This window comes from Ornithodoros turicata, unplaced genomic scaffold (assembly GCF_037126465.1).
Source record: "Ornithodoros turicata isolate Travis unplaced genomic scaffold, ASM3712646v1 Chromosome68, whole genome shotgun sequence".
Taxonomy (NCBI): domain Eukaryota; kingdom Metazoa; phylum Arthropoda; class Arachnida; order Ixodida; family Argasidae; genus Ornithodoros; species Ornithodoros turicata.
Genome location: NW_026999389.1, coordinates 272,061 through 287,147, shown reverse-complemented (window position 1 = coordinate 287,147; position 15,087 = coordinate 272,061). Strand labels below are relative to the sequence as shown.

General features: G+C 45.0%; 1 pseudogene; it reads left to right on the top strand.

The window, feature by feature from the left end:
* Positions 1 to 8,302: 8,302 nt before the first annotated feature.
* On the top strand, positions 8,303 to 8,475 carry LOC135374525 (U2 spliceosomal RNA; annotated as a pseudogene).
* The last annotated feature ends 6,612 nt before the right edge of the window (positions 8,476 to 15,087 follow it).

The following is a 15,087-nucleotide window of genomic DNA, read 5'->3' as shown; positions in this document are numbered from 1 at the left end:
AATTGTGGATTTTCCTCCTCTGCCGTCTGAGGCACAAGAAACTCAGGAGTCCATGCAAGTATTGCCGGAATGGAATAGGCAGGAATAATTCAGGAATAATGAATCAAGTTCAGAAGACACGTCAAAAACGATCGACGGGTGTAGGCGTCATCGTTTTTCGACAGTCCTTGATAAGGAACTGCGCAGTTAGACATGATGCGGTAGGCAAAGTTATCTGTGTGGATCTTTTCTTCGGATACCAAACGTGGCGAGTGATAAATGTGTACGGTCCTACCAGACCAGGTTTATCAAGTGCCTTTTATGGAAACCTTGATATTTTCCTTTTGGAAGCGCATCCGTTTTTGTTGATTGGTGATTGTAACTGCGTATTAGATTCGCGCAGAGATGTACGCGGCCCAGGCCTAGGTAGGTCTGAGTGGAGGAGTAGGGAACTGAAAAGAGTAGTGGAACAATATAACTTAGCAGATGCGTGGGTAGAAATGAGAGGAAATTGTTGGACTATTCCTTTCGCGTCAGCGCAAATCCGCAACTTATTTTCTTTAACTTCCTTACTGTTTATCGTCTTCAGAATTAAATGGTCCAGGACACGAGGTAAGCTAGGACGAGCACGGTCCTCGCGCACTTCTCTTGCTGGTCGACCCAAAGGTCAATTGACTGCTGTCTTTCTCCTCCGGTTCTGTCTCGGAACGACACGTCGCGGCTGCCGCACAATAATAACCCCAACCAAGGTTATGGGCCTAGGGAGTCATGATCCTCCCTATCTCGTCCCACGTGCCCTATCTCGTCAAATTGACTCGAACGCACGTACCCTGCCAGTACAGCGCTGTCGAGACGATCCGGTCGGATCAGATCGGTTCAAGGGCCAAACCCCGAGATAGGGAACTCGATTGGTGAAGTCGAACAGGGAGCAAGATGAGGGTAAACCAGCCATAGTGAACATAGCTTCGCCGGTACTGAAAACAGAATAAAACTGGATAACCAAACTGGACGTCATTCTCAAGATTGGACAATAGACTCAGGCGCAACCAGTCACATGACCGGATGCATGGACGTTCTCTCAGACTTCACCGAGGAGAGCCACAGGCAGGTTACCGTAGCCAACGGTAAAACCATCGCTCCCGAAGGGCAGCGATGCCCTTCGGCAGCCCAGAAGGCACTGTCACTTTTCGCGTCCAGGACGAAAGTGTTGACGATACACTGAAGGCAAAAGACGTCCTCTACGTTCCTGGAATCACCTACAACTTCATCTCAGTGTCCAAACTTACTGACAGTGGAATGAAGGTGACGTTCTTCGACAACCAGTGCGTTGTCCTTAAATGTAGTGATTTTGTTTTCTCAGCTATGAAGATAGGTGGAATCTATAAACTTGAAGCACAAACCTTACTGGCACCTGAGCGAGCAGATTCCGCGAGGACGATGGAAAACGCCTCAATGTTCTGGCATCGACGAATGGCTCATCTAAATATGGATATGTTGGTCAAGATGTCGCGTGCAAACTCAGTGGGTGGATTGCCCCCACTACCAAACCGATCGCAGATCTGCGAAAATTACATTGCCGGCAAGCATTCCCGACAGTCTTTTAAACTGCTCACGCAAAGTCCATCACGAGAAGTACTCGACCTGCTTCATGTTGATCTATGTGGACCCTTCCAGGTGGATTCACTTGAAGGAAGCCGATATCTCATGGTCGTCGTGGATGGCTGCAGCAGACACGCAGCGGTATATTTCCTCAAACACAAAAGTGATGCTGCGGACACTCTCCAACAGCACATACGTACAGCTGAAACGCAGACCGGGAAGCGTGTCAAACGAATTCGTAGTGACAACGGAGGCGAGTTCATTAACGACCGCCTTAGTAGTTTTCTGAAACAACAGGGAATATTCCACGAAAAAACCGCCCCATATTCCCCCGCACAGAACGGCATCGCAGAACGGATGAACAGAACTCTTGTTGAGACAGCAAGGACCCTTTTATCGGACGCCAAGCTCCCGTTGATTTTTTGGGCAAAAGCCGTCAACGCCGCAGCCTACGTTAGAAACCGCTGCAGCAAGCAGGCACTTAACGGGGGCGTACACCGGATGAACTGTATACTGGAAGATACCAGTCAGTGCGGCATTTTCGTGTTTTCGGTTGTCTTGCATATGCCTGGATACCCGATAAGTCAAGGAAAAAACTTGATCGAAAAAGCAGGCAAGTCATATTTGTGGGCTACTGTCAGGACAGGAAGGCATACCGCCTCTATGACCCATTCACATAGGAGATCTTTGCTAGTCGCGACGTAAAGTTTATCGAAGTCGTACGTGGATCGAATCTATTGGACAACGCCACATGCCGTGCTACAGACCTAGACACTTTCTCTTGCATCGACTCGCAACCTATTTCGCCTCACAACAGAGAGACCCTATCGGAGCCAGCTAGCATAATGGTGGTCGTCAATCCCAAGACCCCTGGCAGCGCCGCCAGCAGTCCGCCGCAGTCCGCCGAAGCTGGCGCCTCAACACCACCCCCCTCAACAGGGAGTGACAATACTAGTTTTTCCGAAGAGTGCCAAGATGATCGTGAGAGCACAAATAACGGTCAAGAAGACGAGCCTCATCAGCACGCTCCATTATGACGTTCCACTCGTACTAGGAGACCACCCGAAAAACTACAAGTAGACCCCAAACGCAAAAGTTATTGTGACGTCATGACTGAAGGACATACAGATCCACGGTCCTACGGTGAAGCGATGGCTTCACCTCAACGCACGAAATGGCTCGACGCCATGGATCAGGAGCTCGCCTCTCTACACCAAATGCAAACTTGGACACTCGCTCCCAGGACCCAGGATATGAAAGTCGTGAAGTCCAAATGGGTATACCGTATTAAGAGAGACGTCACTAGGCAAATCGACAAATTTAAAGCACGTCTTGTTGCCATAGGGACCTCGCAGGTAGAAGGCCTGGATTACTTTGAAACGTTTTCACCTGTAGTGAAGTTAACCAGACTACGAACTCTCCTTGCCCTCGCTCTTCAAGAAGGAATGCTGATGCGACAACTAGACGTGAAAACTGCCTACCTACACGGCAACCTGGAAGAGACCGTATACTTGAAGCCCCCTCTGGGCAGCCCTCTTAACAAAGCACTATATAGGCTTAAACAGTCAGGCAGAACGTGGTACCTCACGCTTGATAGCATCCTAAGGAACCAAGGCTGTAAAAGATTCGAATCCGACAGATGTGTTTATGTTTTAACCAAAGGCAACGAAACAGTCATCCTAAGTGTATACGTGGATGATATGATTATGTGGCCACATCCGCACGGCTTCTCCAAACAGCCATGAAAGAAGCCGGACTAAATGACTTAGGAGAGCCGAGTTACATCCTTGGTATAGAGGTACAACATGATAGCGAGAGACCCTGACTATCAGCAGGAAAAAGTACGCCAACGAGATCCTAAAGAGATTCAAGATGGAGAACTGCAAGCCAGTGCGAACGCCAACGGTCCCTGAGGCAAAGATAAGGTGGGAGAATAGTCCTCCGATAACAACCGCCCGAAGGTCCCGTACCAAGTTTGATAAGGAACCTCATGTATTTGGTACAAGGCACGCGGCCGGGCATCGCCTTCGCCGCCAGCTTTCTTAGCCAATCCAACCAGAATCACACGCAGGACCACTGGAGGATGACGAAAAGGGTTCTGCGCTACCTCAACGGTACAAAAACTTGGGCATTACCTATCGTGCTTGCAAGGAGCCGATTTGCGGCTACACTGACGCCAGCTGGAACGAGTGCAGCACCGGCAGGTCTCGGAGCGCTTACGTCTACACCATGTCCCGAGGCGCGATAAGCTGGAAGTCCAATAGACAACAGCTGGTCGCATTATCAACTTGCGAAGCTGAGTACGTTGCGATGACTGAAGCGATGAAGGAAAGGAAATGGTTGAAGCCCTTCATGGGGCAGAGCTCGGATTCACCAACAACGCCGCTGATATTTTAGAACTACGCTGTGACAACCAGTCGGCCATCAAAACAACAGAAAACCCTATCTACCATCAGCGGACCATACATATCGGCCTTAAGTAGCTGTTTGCCAGGAACGAGGTGGAGAACAATCACTTCAAGCTGACTTTTCTGCGCGCCGACGGCATGATCGCCGACGCTTTGACGAAGGCAATATCAAGTTGTAAGAACACTGTTTGCGCAAAAGCTTTTGGCTTTACAGACTTTCCTTGAGGTACACCTCACTGTCATTTTGGTTTGCATTTGCTTGACGCGAGGGGGGCTTTGGTTGGACTATTCCTTTCGCGTCAGCGCAAAACCTCAACTTTTTTTTCTTTCTCTTCCTTGCTGTTTATCGTCTTAAGAATTAAATGGTCCATGCAGCACGAGGTAAGCTAGGACGAGCACCGTCCTCGCGCACTTCCCTTGCTGGACGAACCAAAGTTCAGTTGACTGCTGTCTTGCTCCTCCGGTTCTGTCTTGGAACGACACGTCGCGGTTGCCGCACAATAATAACCCCAACAGAAATGAGTTTGCATACACTAGGTCACGTGGCCAGTCGTGGCCAGATAGGGCTTATTACCCGAAAGAGTGGGCACACTGTGTGGGCTGGGATGTGTTGCAGATGTCGCAGAATGCCGAACGTATATCAGATCACTTGCCTTTGTTTGTAGAATTAGAACTGTCGTGTCAGATTTCACGAACCCGTTCTCTGTGGAGGCTAGATGTTGGTATTTCGCCGGACTACAACACAATAGAGACCGTGAAAAGAGAAATAACGCTTTCAATGGCCGAGTTTGTGTATTCAGCAGACCTCGTAGAACGTGAAGAAAAAACAATGTGCAAGTTTCCGGCGATGCAGAATCAAAAATAACAAAGATGGTTAAGAGCATCAACTGTTTACTATATACACATTATATACACATAATATTATACACATTACATTATATACACATTAAAAACAAGACTTTTGTGTAGTATGCCGCACAAAAGTGAAAGACCTGTTACTAGTGGTTAAGGATATATAAAAGAAACAACTCACGTGGTAGAAGAGAAAAGGGTGAGGGTGAAGAGAAATACATACTGAAGCAAAACGCAATCAATAGGAGGTGGCTGGACAAGGTCAGACAGACATCCGACGCATCGGAAGTGTACGTGAAGGAAACCAATGCACATCACATGAATAGGCACAACAACCAGTTTTCCTGAGCTTCCTGAACCTCCGACCCGTCTGTTTATATTTGTATTGCATTTGTTTGTAGTTCTCTTCACCCTCACCCTTTTCTCTTGTACCATGTGGCTTGTTTTTGATATATCCTTCACCACTTGTAACAGGTCCTCAAACCTGAAGAAGTCCAGCCTGCTGCACGAAAGTCTTGTTTTTAATGTGTATATAGTAAACAGTTGATGTTCTTAACCGTCTTTGTTATTTTTCATTCAGCAGACCGTTGGGATACACTGAAGAATAAGCGGCGCTCTAATTTCATTGCTGCCAGAAAACAGTTAAATATGATGTTTACTTCGCTTTTGAATACCTTTTGGAAGAAAATGGAGAAACAGTTAAAAGATGTGGTGCCGCTACACTCCTAATGCAAGAATACTTGGAGGTATTACGTGAACGGTATTTTAGAACCCTTCGACTGGCATCTAGAACAGCTGCCGTGCTGATGAATTGTAATCGCATTGTATCCAATCCGAATGCCTTCGGTATTCCCGGATGGAAGATATAACTCAAAAAGTGTCTAGCCGCATAGAGCGGGTCCGGCTAGCTGGCGGGTCTGTGTCAAACGACATCTCAGATATCAAGGATGTATTTGTTCAGTTTTTTCACAACCTTTTTCTGTCTGAAGAACCTGATGTTACTGATGACTTTCGTAACGAAGTGAATGGCTTTTGGCAGACCTGCCAAAGCTTCCGGAAAGGCTTTGCGAACCACTTCATGCACCTGTTACTCTTTCGGAGTTGTACGACGTAATCAGAGGGATGAAAACCTGTAGCACGCCTGGAGAAGACGGACTGCCAGTAGAGGTTTATGTTCTTTTTTGGCAAGAAATAGTACACTTGTTAGTGGATTTGATTAATGACTGTTTCTTTACTGGTACTCTACTGGATTCCTTTAAACAGGGATTAGTCGCACTGATACCAAAAGGAAATATTTCGAGTTGTACTGCACCGGAAAAATTGAGGCCTATAACGCTTCTAAATTATGATTACAAAGTGTTAGCTGCGGTGTTGGCAAAGCGTTTACGGCAGGTTTCTGTTATGTTGACGCTCCAACGACGACACAAGGTTAGTACAGCAACCATCTTTACCATGCTGCCCATGCTGCCCGAACGTCCTACTACCTAGCATGTGAGACTACAGACAAAAAGAGGACTTGTTAGACGCCACCACCAGGTACACTTTTAAATACATCTGAGGGAGAGGGAACCTCCGGCTTGCCTCATGCCGATTGATAACAGAGAAAACGATGCACTTAAACATACCTGACAGTTTTGCCGCATATTGTGTCAACCTACCAAACTTGTTCAGTGTTTGGTAGGAGCATTTTCTCGACGCTCCTTTTGGTTCGGGATGTTTTAGAGTACACTAACTCGGGCATGTTACGCAGTTGTATCACTTCTTTCGATCAAGAAAACCTTTGATCGGATTGAGCATTATTATATGTTTTGCGTTTTGAGGAACTTTGGTTTTCCTTAGAGTTTTGTTAAAGTGTTGCAGGCTTTGTACACGCATTTGCGCAGTACTCTTATTGTTAATGGACAACTGTGTTCTCCGTTCGAAGTGACACGGCAAGGTTGCCCACTTTAACCTATATTATTCGTTTTGTGCATTGACCCTTTTCTATGGAAACTTCAAAACAACAGTGTCATTCGAGGTTTTCCTGTACCAGGAACAAGTTTCGTTGCAGTTTCGGCTTACGCTGACGATGTATTAATTTTTGTTCGGAGTAGGGACAGTTTAGATCAAGCCCTACGAATATTTGCTTGGTATTCCAAGTATTCTGGTGCGCGTCTGAATATGACAAAGACGAAAACATTATCGGTTGGTGGTTTCGCAGATACTTTACCGGCTGCTATAAAACATGAAAACACGATACAACTGTTAGGGGTACATTTTGACACAAATGGTATAGCGGCGAAAAATTGGACTGAGGTTGTTACAAGTATGGAAGAACGCATTGAAGTGATGAAGAACTTTCGTTTTTCATTATGCGAACATGCTTTTCTTATTAAGTCTTGTGTGCCAAACTGTGGTACATCACTACAATAGCGCTTCCACCACTGTCAGTTTGTGCAAGGGTAAGTTCCTTGTGTTTTTTCTCTCTTCTTTTTGGGAGCGATCGTACAGAGCTTGTTAATGGGAAAACTGTGCGTCGCTCTCGTGAAGAAGGTGGACGGAGTCTTCCATGGGTTCAAACTTTTCGCAACTTGTTAGCTCTGAAAAATGTATTAACAATTTTAGGTGCCATTGAAAGTCCTCCACGCTTATTTGTATCCTATTGGTTAAGTACCCAGCGCAGGGTTTTAGTTCACAGGGGCCTTGGAAATCTCTGTCCTGCAGCAGAAAAACAACTTCCCTTTTACGCTGATTTAGTGGCGATGCTACACAAATCACTGTCCCATCAGTTAACATACAAGGCACTGCCGTATCAATAATATGTGAAATGCGCTGTTCTTCTGAACCTAGACATAACCACTTGGGAGCGTTGAACCAGTCGTGGATTCACCTAACGTCTAGTGCTTTCCCTTATGTAGTAAGGGATTTCCAATGCTCTGCTGGTTGGGGAACGCTCCCTACGAGAGATCGTCTACTGCGTTGGGGAGTCACTGATGCCTGTCCACACTGCAATCTTCCAGAAACAAGTGAGCATGTATTTAATGCAAGTATGGTAACCCAAACCTTTTGGAGGCTTGTATCGCGACGGTTTCACATAAGATGTCGACCTAGAGGACAGGTTCGAAACAAGTTTGTAAGTTTGGTAGTAGGACTTAGGACTAGGTAGTAGGTAGTAGGACGCCACATCCTGTGGAGAAACAGGTGTAAAGCAGTGAGACAACAGCGCAGGATGCGTTTGATGTTACCTTTATTGTACAGCCTTAGAAGCCAGATAATAACGCATCTCGAGGCAGAGTTGTTTCTTCTAGGAGAAACTGAATTCCTTCGGAGGTGGTCAACTAGACATATGCATGCAACACACGGAATAGTCAGTGTGGACAGTCATTGATAGGGATATTTGCCAAGTAGATGTCATGAGGGTTCTTTGATGGTACTGGAGTGTACGAGTTGTAAAATTTTGTGTTTTTCGTTGTCCAAGGGGTTGAATAAATTTCTTCTGAAAAGTGTCTGTTCGTATCAGCTACATATCTAATAAGGGTCCTATTTGGGCTCGTGATATTAATGTTATTTTTGCAACCAGACAGTGCGTCTGAAGCTTCCTTCGGCACCGTCACGTGTCGTCCGTATTGCACTGTCCTCTAGGCTCGGCACACTTGACTCAAATCAAAAGAAGCAATCGCACAACAAAGAAAATGCGCGTATCAGTCGCTGTAGTTATGCTGTACCGCTTGTTCTTCTCTGCACAACTTATTCAGACTACGTTGATCAGATTGCATTTGCTGATACGTATTCTATCTCTGCTCCCGATATCATCCTTGATTTTACGGCAAGACAAAAAATGGGCCTGAAGCACGCGACACAAGCTGTCACGAAATTGCAGCCCGCCGTCCTCATTCGCGCGACCCTCCCGAATTAAGAGGAAGAGAACAAATTGCACTGGTGAGCAGCTTCATGACCACCGACAAGCGAAAGCTGAAGAAACGACATCAAGCAAGACCTCTAGAACGAAATGCGAGACAGAAGCAACCTTACGGCCGGGTCCCATAGCTTTTATCGAGCAGCAGCAGCAGAGCAGCAGCAGCAGTGGCGCGGCAGCAGCAACTCGGCGACATGGCAGCAGAGCAGTCCTCTGCTGTTGAAGCAGCGCTGCTTGAGGCGTCCCATAGCCTCGTTTTTAGTTTAGCGGCAGCAGTGGCGTAAAGGATCAGAACGTGTTGGCAACCGAGTTATTGTTTACATTCGGGTGGAAATGGTGAAGTGCTTGTGCGGTGTATACCTACAGATACCATGTTACTGTGAACTCTCAAGTGAACTTTGAGGTACAGATAGATAAGGACGATGTTGCACACGCTTTTTCTTGTGTACTGTTCATTCTGTACAGTGATTTGTATTCATTCTACAAAATCCATGGCGCCAGTGGGAACAGTCGACGACATACAACAAAACAATCTCGCAACTCGATCGTATAAATGCACTAACGATGTGTAATCATGTGTTCGATCGACTAATCATATGTTCCTTTTCGTGTCCAAGTTCCTCAACGTTAGACTGTGAGCATCGTGTTGCGTAGTTGTTGCGTACTCTGATGGCACAGTAATTACTTAACTAATTATTAATAACTAACCTAATTAATACTCTGATGGCGCATGTCTCCTGAACAATTCGACTATCTGCTGAGCCTCGTCAAGCACAGACTGGAGAAGCACCCCCAGGGTCGTCGAGCTTTGGAACCTGCACACAGACTGGCCATCACACTTAGGCAAGTTTGTGTCCCACACTGTGAAGAAGAGGCAATTTTTCTTCCTGTATGTATAGATGTGGTGATGATCCATTGGTAAGGTGCTAGTTTAACCCGTCAGGAAGAATATCTTTCTTTACAAATATTGATTATTATATATTTTTTGCATCTGTGGGCATTTGTTTGGGATGCTGACATAATCAGCATTGTGGACTCATGCAGGTACCTGGCGTCCGGCAGTTACCTCAGCAGTGTTGCATACAGCTTCCGGATTGGCTTCACGACAATTAAAAGGATTGTGTATGAGACATGCACGGCGCTGTGGGAAGAGTTGATGCCAATCTACCTTCCCGTGAGTGTCAGGCGATAAATGTGGTATTGTAGAGCAGTGTGTGGTGGGGTGGTGAATACATCTTACACTAAGTGGGACCTGGGCCGGTGCTATGGGTGTGCGGGGCCTGAGGGAAAGGAATATCGCAGGGCCTGTTACACAAGATTAATACTAGATATAAAAAAATGTAATCCTTGGTTGAGGGCTTCGAGCGCAGGACCTATGGCGGTCGCCTTACTCCCTCCCTATCGCCGGCCCTGAGTGCGACACATTTGTTGTTGCATACATCCTGGTGAACACATACAAAGTTGATGTTTTTAAAATTTTTGAATACATGTACCATCTACACCAGCACTAAAACATTCTTATTACCCATTTCACTGCTTTGTTTTACCTTTTTCAAAATAACTTTGCGACGGTGCATACAGAGCATACAGTACCTCATTCAGAAAAACTAAGAAACTTGGTAGCAGTTGCCTCAGACAGTCTTTTTTGGAATTGTTGCACGCATGTTGCACTACTATTACCTATAACTACATAGTGCGGCGCTACCAGTGTGTAGGGCATTCGTTCTTTCAAGGCCTATGTTAGTTGCATGCTTTGTATTTTTTCATTGTGCAACCAAATACCGAAAGGAGTGCCAGCACTTTCTGCTGCCATGTCCTCGTCTTTTTGTAGGAATGGCAATTTTCAAACCGGTGGCTAATTGTTGCTACTTCACAGAACCGGTCACCAGATGTGTGGGCCCAGTCAGCAAGGCAGTTTGAGGAAAGATGGTTCTTCCCAAACTGCATTGGGGCTGTGGACGGACACATATCATCATTGAAGCCCCACACCGTGCAGGGTTCATGTTTTACAACTACAAGGTGGTGTGACATTATGAGATTTGCCTGAGCTAGTTGGAGCATATTTTACAAATCTGCATTTTATTGTAGGGCTCTCACTCCATCGTCCCAATGGCCGTAGCCGATGCGAAGTACAGGTTTTTGTATGCGGACATCGGGCATATGGGTCCCAGTCTGACGGCGGGGTTTTTAAATCCTGCTCGTTGGGCAAAGACCTTGAAGCTAGTTGCTTCGGACTCCCAGCAGCAAGGAGGCTTCCTGGTTCGTCCTTGGAGGCCCCCTACGTTTTCGTGGGAGACGAGGCCTTTCAGCTGCGTCCTGATTTCTTGCGGCCCTTTCCAGCAGGTGCCGACCTGAATGACACCAAGCGTCTGTACAACATACGGCTGTCACATGCTAGGTACTGTATGGTTTTGTCTGGCATGCATTATGCTCGAGCTATGTAGATAACTCCGGAAAGTGCCAAGCAGATGCAGTCCCCACAATCTTGCACTAAATAGTCTTCGATGTCAGACATCGTGCATTGTGCCAACATATTTATTTATTTATTTAATATTTGTTTTAGCCTACATAAGGGGCTGGAACCCGGAACAAAAAGCCACTGCACGTGGCTTGATGAGGTCACTCATGTAAGAGACCAAACCAGTCGGTCCGAGAGCATCCCCAAAAACTGTGGAACAATTTATTCTCACGCGCCACTGTCGTTCTCCTCCATGTAGGGCACTACAACTCATATCATCGTTTTATTGTAACATGTAACGTGCAAAGTGTTTAGAGCGACATGTCCTGAGGACAAGCAGTAAAAAATTATTCTGTCAATAAATGCCAAGACTAACCCATATGCGTAGGAAAGTATTAGCTTTGCAGATCTTCATGTAGATTTTGTTTGTTTGTTCGTTTGTTTATTTATTTTTCCAAGAAGAAATACCATAGGCAGATAATATGCAGGATGTGGTCTCATAATTTAGAAAGTTTAGATAGTTTAGTTTAGTCTATTTTTGCATTACATTTATATTGATACACATTCCAGACGGTGTGTAGAGAATGCTTTTGGCATCTTCGCATCACGGTGGCGTATATTCAGGCGACCCATCAATGTGAAGGTGGAAAACGTGCACCTTCTGGTGCAATCCTGTGTTGTTCTGCACAACTTTCTCAGGGTTCACGAGGAGACAGCACCAGGCAGGTAAGCGTACTGTCCACCAGGAAAGGCAGCATCGGTACATAGACTCATGTGTTTATGAGTATTTTTCAATATATTGGGACGTAAAAATTAGGTTTTGTTTCAGGAACTATAAAACAGGGTGGTATTGCATGTAACAAACAAACAAAAAGAAAAGACGTGTTGTCCGTTTTGGGTGAACACAGCAAACTCAGCAATTATGGTATGTGCAAAACATCTAGCATGTTGCAGAACCTATGTGACTGAATTTTCTTCCAGGGATCCCCTTTTTTTTTTTAGGCATGGGGCTTTACTCAGGGTGATGATAACGTAAGTCAGAGATAAATATGGATTTTACCACGTGCAGCCCTAAAACATGAGGCCCTGTTAATAAATTATGCAGTGACACATTTCGGATTAGAAAGGGAAAAAGAAAATGCATGTGTATTGTTGTATTCTGCACAAGCCTTTATTTGCATGTGTACTTTGACAGACATCAAAACATCGGGTATACAGCTCCAGAAACAAAAACATATTTCAGTTATATAGAATGCTTAAGAAGAGATCACTGGCACAGTTTAAAATTGTTATGGAGTACTATGTTTAATGTAGAACAAAGGTTGCACAAACAAGCTGCTTACCAACTAAACTGGTAGAAAAAGGTACAAAACAAGGGTATTGCAGAACAATAAGGAAGGTCTACTCTTTTTCATATGTTTCCAGAAAAAAGAATATAGAGGGTGTCCCAGTTAAATGAGAACATATTATTTAATATATATATATATATATATATATATATATACGCTACAAAATTTAGGTTCGAACGACCAGGATGTTGAATATAGATAGGGGAGAAAAGACACCAGAGACTGAAGTAGGGAGTAGGGGGAAGTTATTTATTAAGCTGGCATTTAAACTAAGGGTCTGGGGAAGTCTACGTTTCGGCGGAAGCTCCGCCTTCTTCGGGACTGAGACGAAAATCTATGTACAAGGTCTTTTAAAAGGTTACAAAAGTGTCGTCACAGTTGGTACAATTCCACTGCGAGGCAGTCGTCAGTGAGTGATGTTCTGGAAGATTCCGGAAGGTTCCTGGGTCATCGGCCGGGGAGATTACGTGTCAGAGCCTTGGGTCGCGCTCGTTGAAAACCTGTTGTCCGGGGTGTTCTTAGAGTCATTGTGTCCAGCTGTAAAGAAAAGAAGAAAAGAGGCAGCGGGCACTCCGAGGACATACAGAAAAAAAGTTATCCGGATATGCTTCTTACAGTTGATAGCACTCCTTTATCCTCATTTATTAGAGATTGGAATTTGTAGATCAAGTACGATTCGCGTTGCTCTCTGCAGCGATCGGATGTGAAATTTGACTCTAAAATAAAAAGTGCGACGTTATTAATGGAATGACCGGGTCGACTAAAATGGCGAGAAACCGGGAGGCTACCTTTTTTCGAAACATCTGATCGGTGGTTATTGAATCGAATCCTAAATGAATTTTTACTTTGACCTACATATTGCGCGGAGCATGTTGTACATTGAATGATATAAATAATGTTACTGGAGTTACAGTCAAAGTCGCCATTGATTTTAAGGGAGAAGTCGGAGTTTGTACTCTACACGGCAGCGGTCAAGAGTACAAACTCCGACTTCTCCCTTAAAATCAATGGCGACTCTGACTGTAACTCCAGTAACATTATTTATATCATTCAATGTACAACATGCTCCGCGCAATATGTAGGTCAAAGTAAAAATTCATTTAGGATTCGATTCAATAACCACCGATCAGATGTTTCGAAAAAAGGTAGCCTCCCGGTTTCTCGCCATTTTAGTCGACCCGGTCATTCCATTAATAACGTCGCACTTTTTATTTTAGAGTCAAATTTCACATCCGATCGCTGCAGAGAGCAACGCGAATCGTACTTGATCTACAAATTCCAATCTCTAATAAATGAGGATAAAGGAGTGCTATCAACTGTAAGAAGCATATCCGGATAACTTTTTTTCTGTATGTCCTCGGAGTGCCCGCTGCCTCTTTTCTTCTTTTCTTTACAGCTGGACACAATGACTCTAAGAACACCCCGGACAACAGGTTTTCAACGAGCGCGACCCAAGGCTCTGACACGTAATCTCCCCGGCCGATGACCCAGGAACCTTCCGGAATCTTCCAGAACATGACTCACTGACGACTGCCTCGCAGTGGAATCGTACCAACTGTGACGACACTTTTGTAACCTTTTAAAAGACCTTGTACATAGATTTTCGTCTCAGTCCCGAAGAAGGCGGAGCTTCCGCCGAAACGTAGACTTCCCCAGACCCTTAGTTTAAATGCCAGCTTAATAAATAACTTCCCCCTACTCCCTACTTCAGTCTCTGGTGTCTTTTCTCCCCTATCTATATATATATATATATATATATATATATATATATATATATATCACCTTTTCTGATAATAAATCAATTGCAATATAGCATATGCTGAAGGGCACTCTTTAGGAGCGCATTAGCAAACTCCTAAGGTAATGCCTTAATTCACTTTCAGTAATAAACTTTTTAATTATAAAAGCTACAAAGTTGTCGCAATGAGAACACCTGGTCCCTTCGGTCACCTGATACCGGAACCATTCTCAAAACAAAAATCTGTTTGATAGATCCTCTGCAAAAACACCGAGAAGGAACACCATCTTTTTCCTTTATTTTGTTCAATGCACATCTTCGGGGACGTGTCTTTCCTTCACCCCCAATATGAGAGGGCGAAGGAGCACAGTGCCGCCTCATGCGAGGAAGATGAGCTTTAACTTACAGAAACAAAACGAAAACAATTGTATCGGGTGACTCTATCGGAGCTGCCCTTATCTTGGGTCGCATTTTCTGTTTTTGATTAATCTACTTCCAGGACGCAAGTGGTGATAGCCCAAGCAGCAAAATGTACTGAAAGTCAAGTGCAATAGGGGTGGTCGGTATGTGTCTTATCAATGTTGTTTAGTTTCAGAATTCTCTTCAAGGCCTTCCACCTACCCGTCCACCCCTATTGCACTCGACTTTCAGTACATTGTGCTGCTTGGGAGTGTGCTCTTTTACCCTCTCACATTGGGGGTGAAGGAAGGACACGTCTCTGAAGATGCACAATGAACAAAATAAAACAAAATTGTGAGAACGGCTCCGGTATCAGGTGACCGAAGGGACCAGATATTCTCATTGGGACA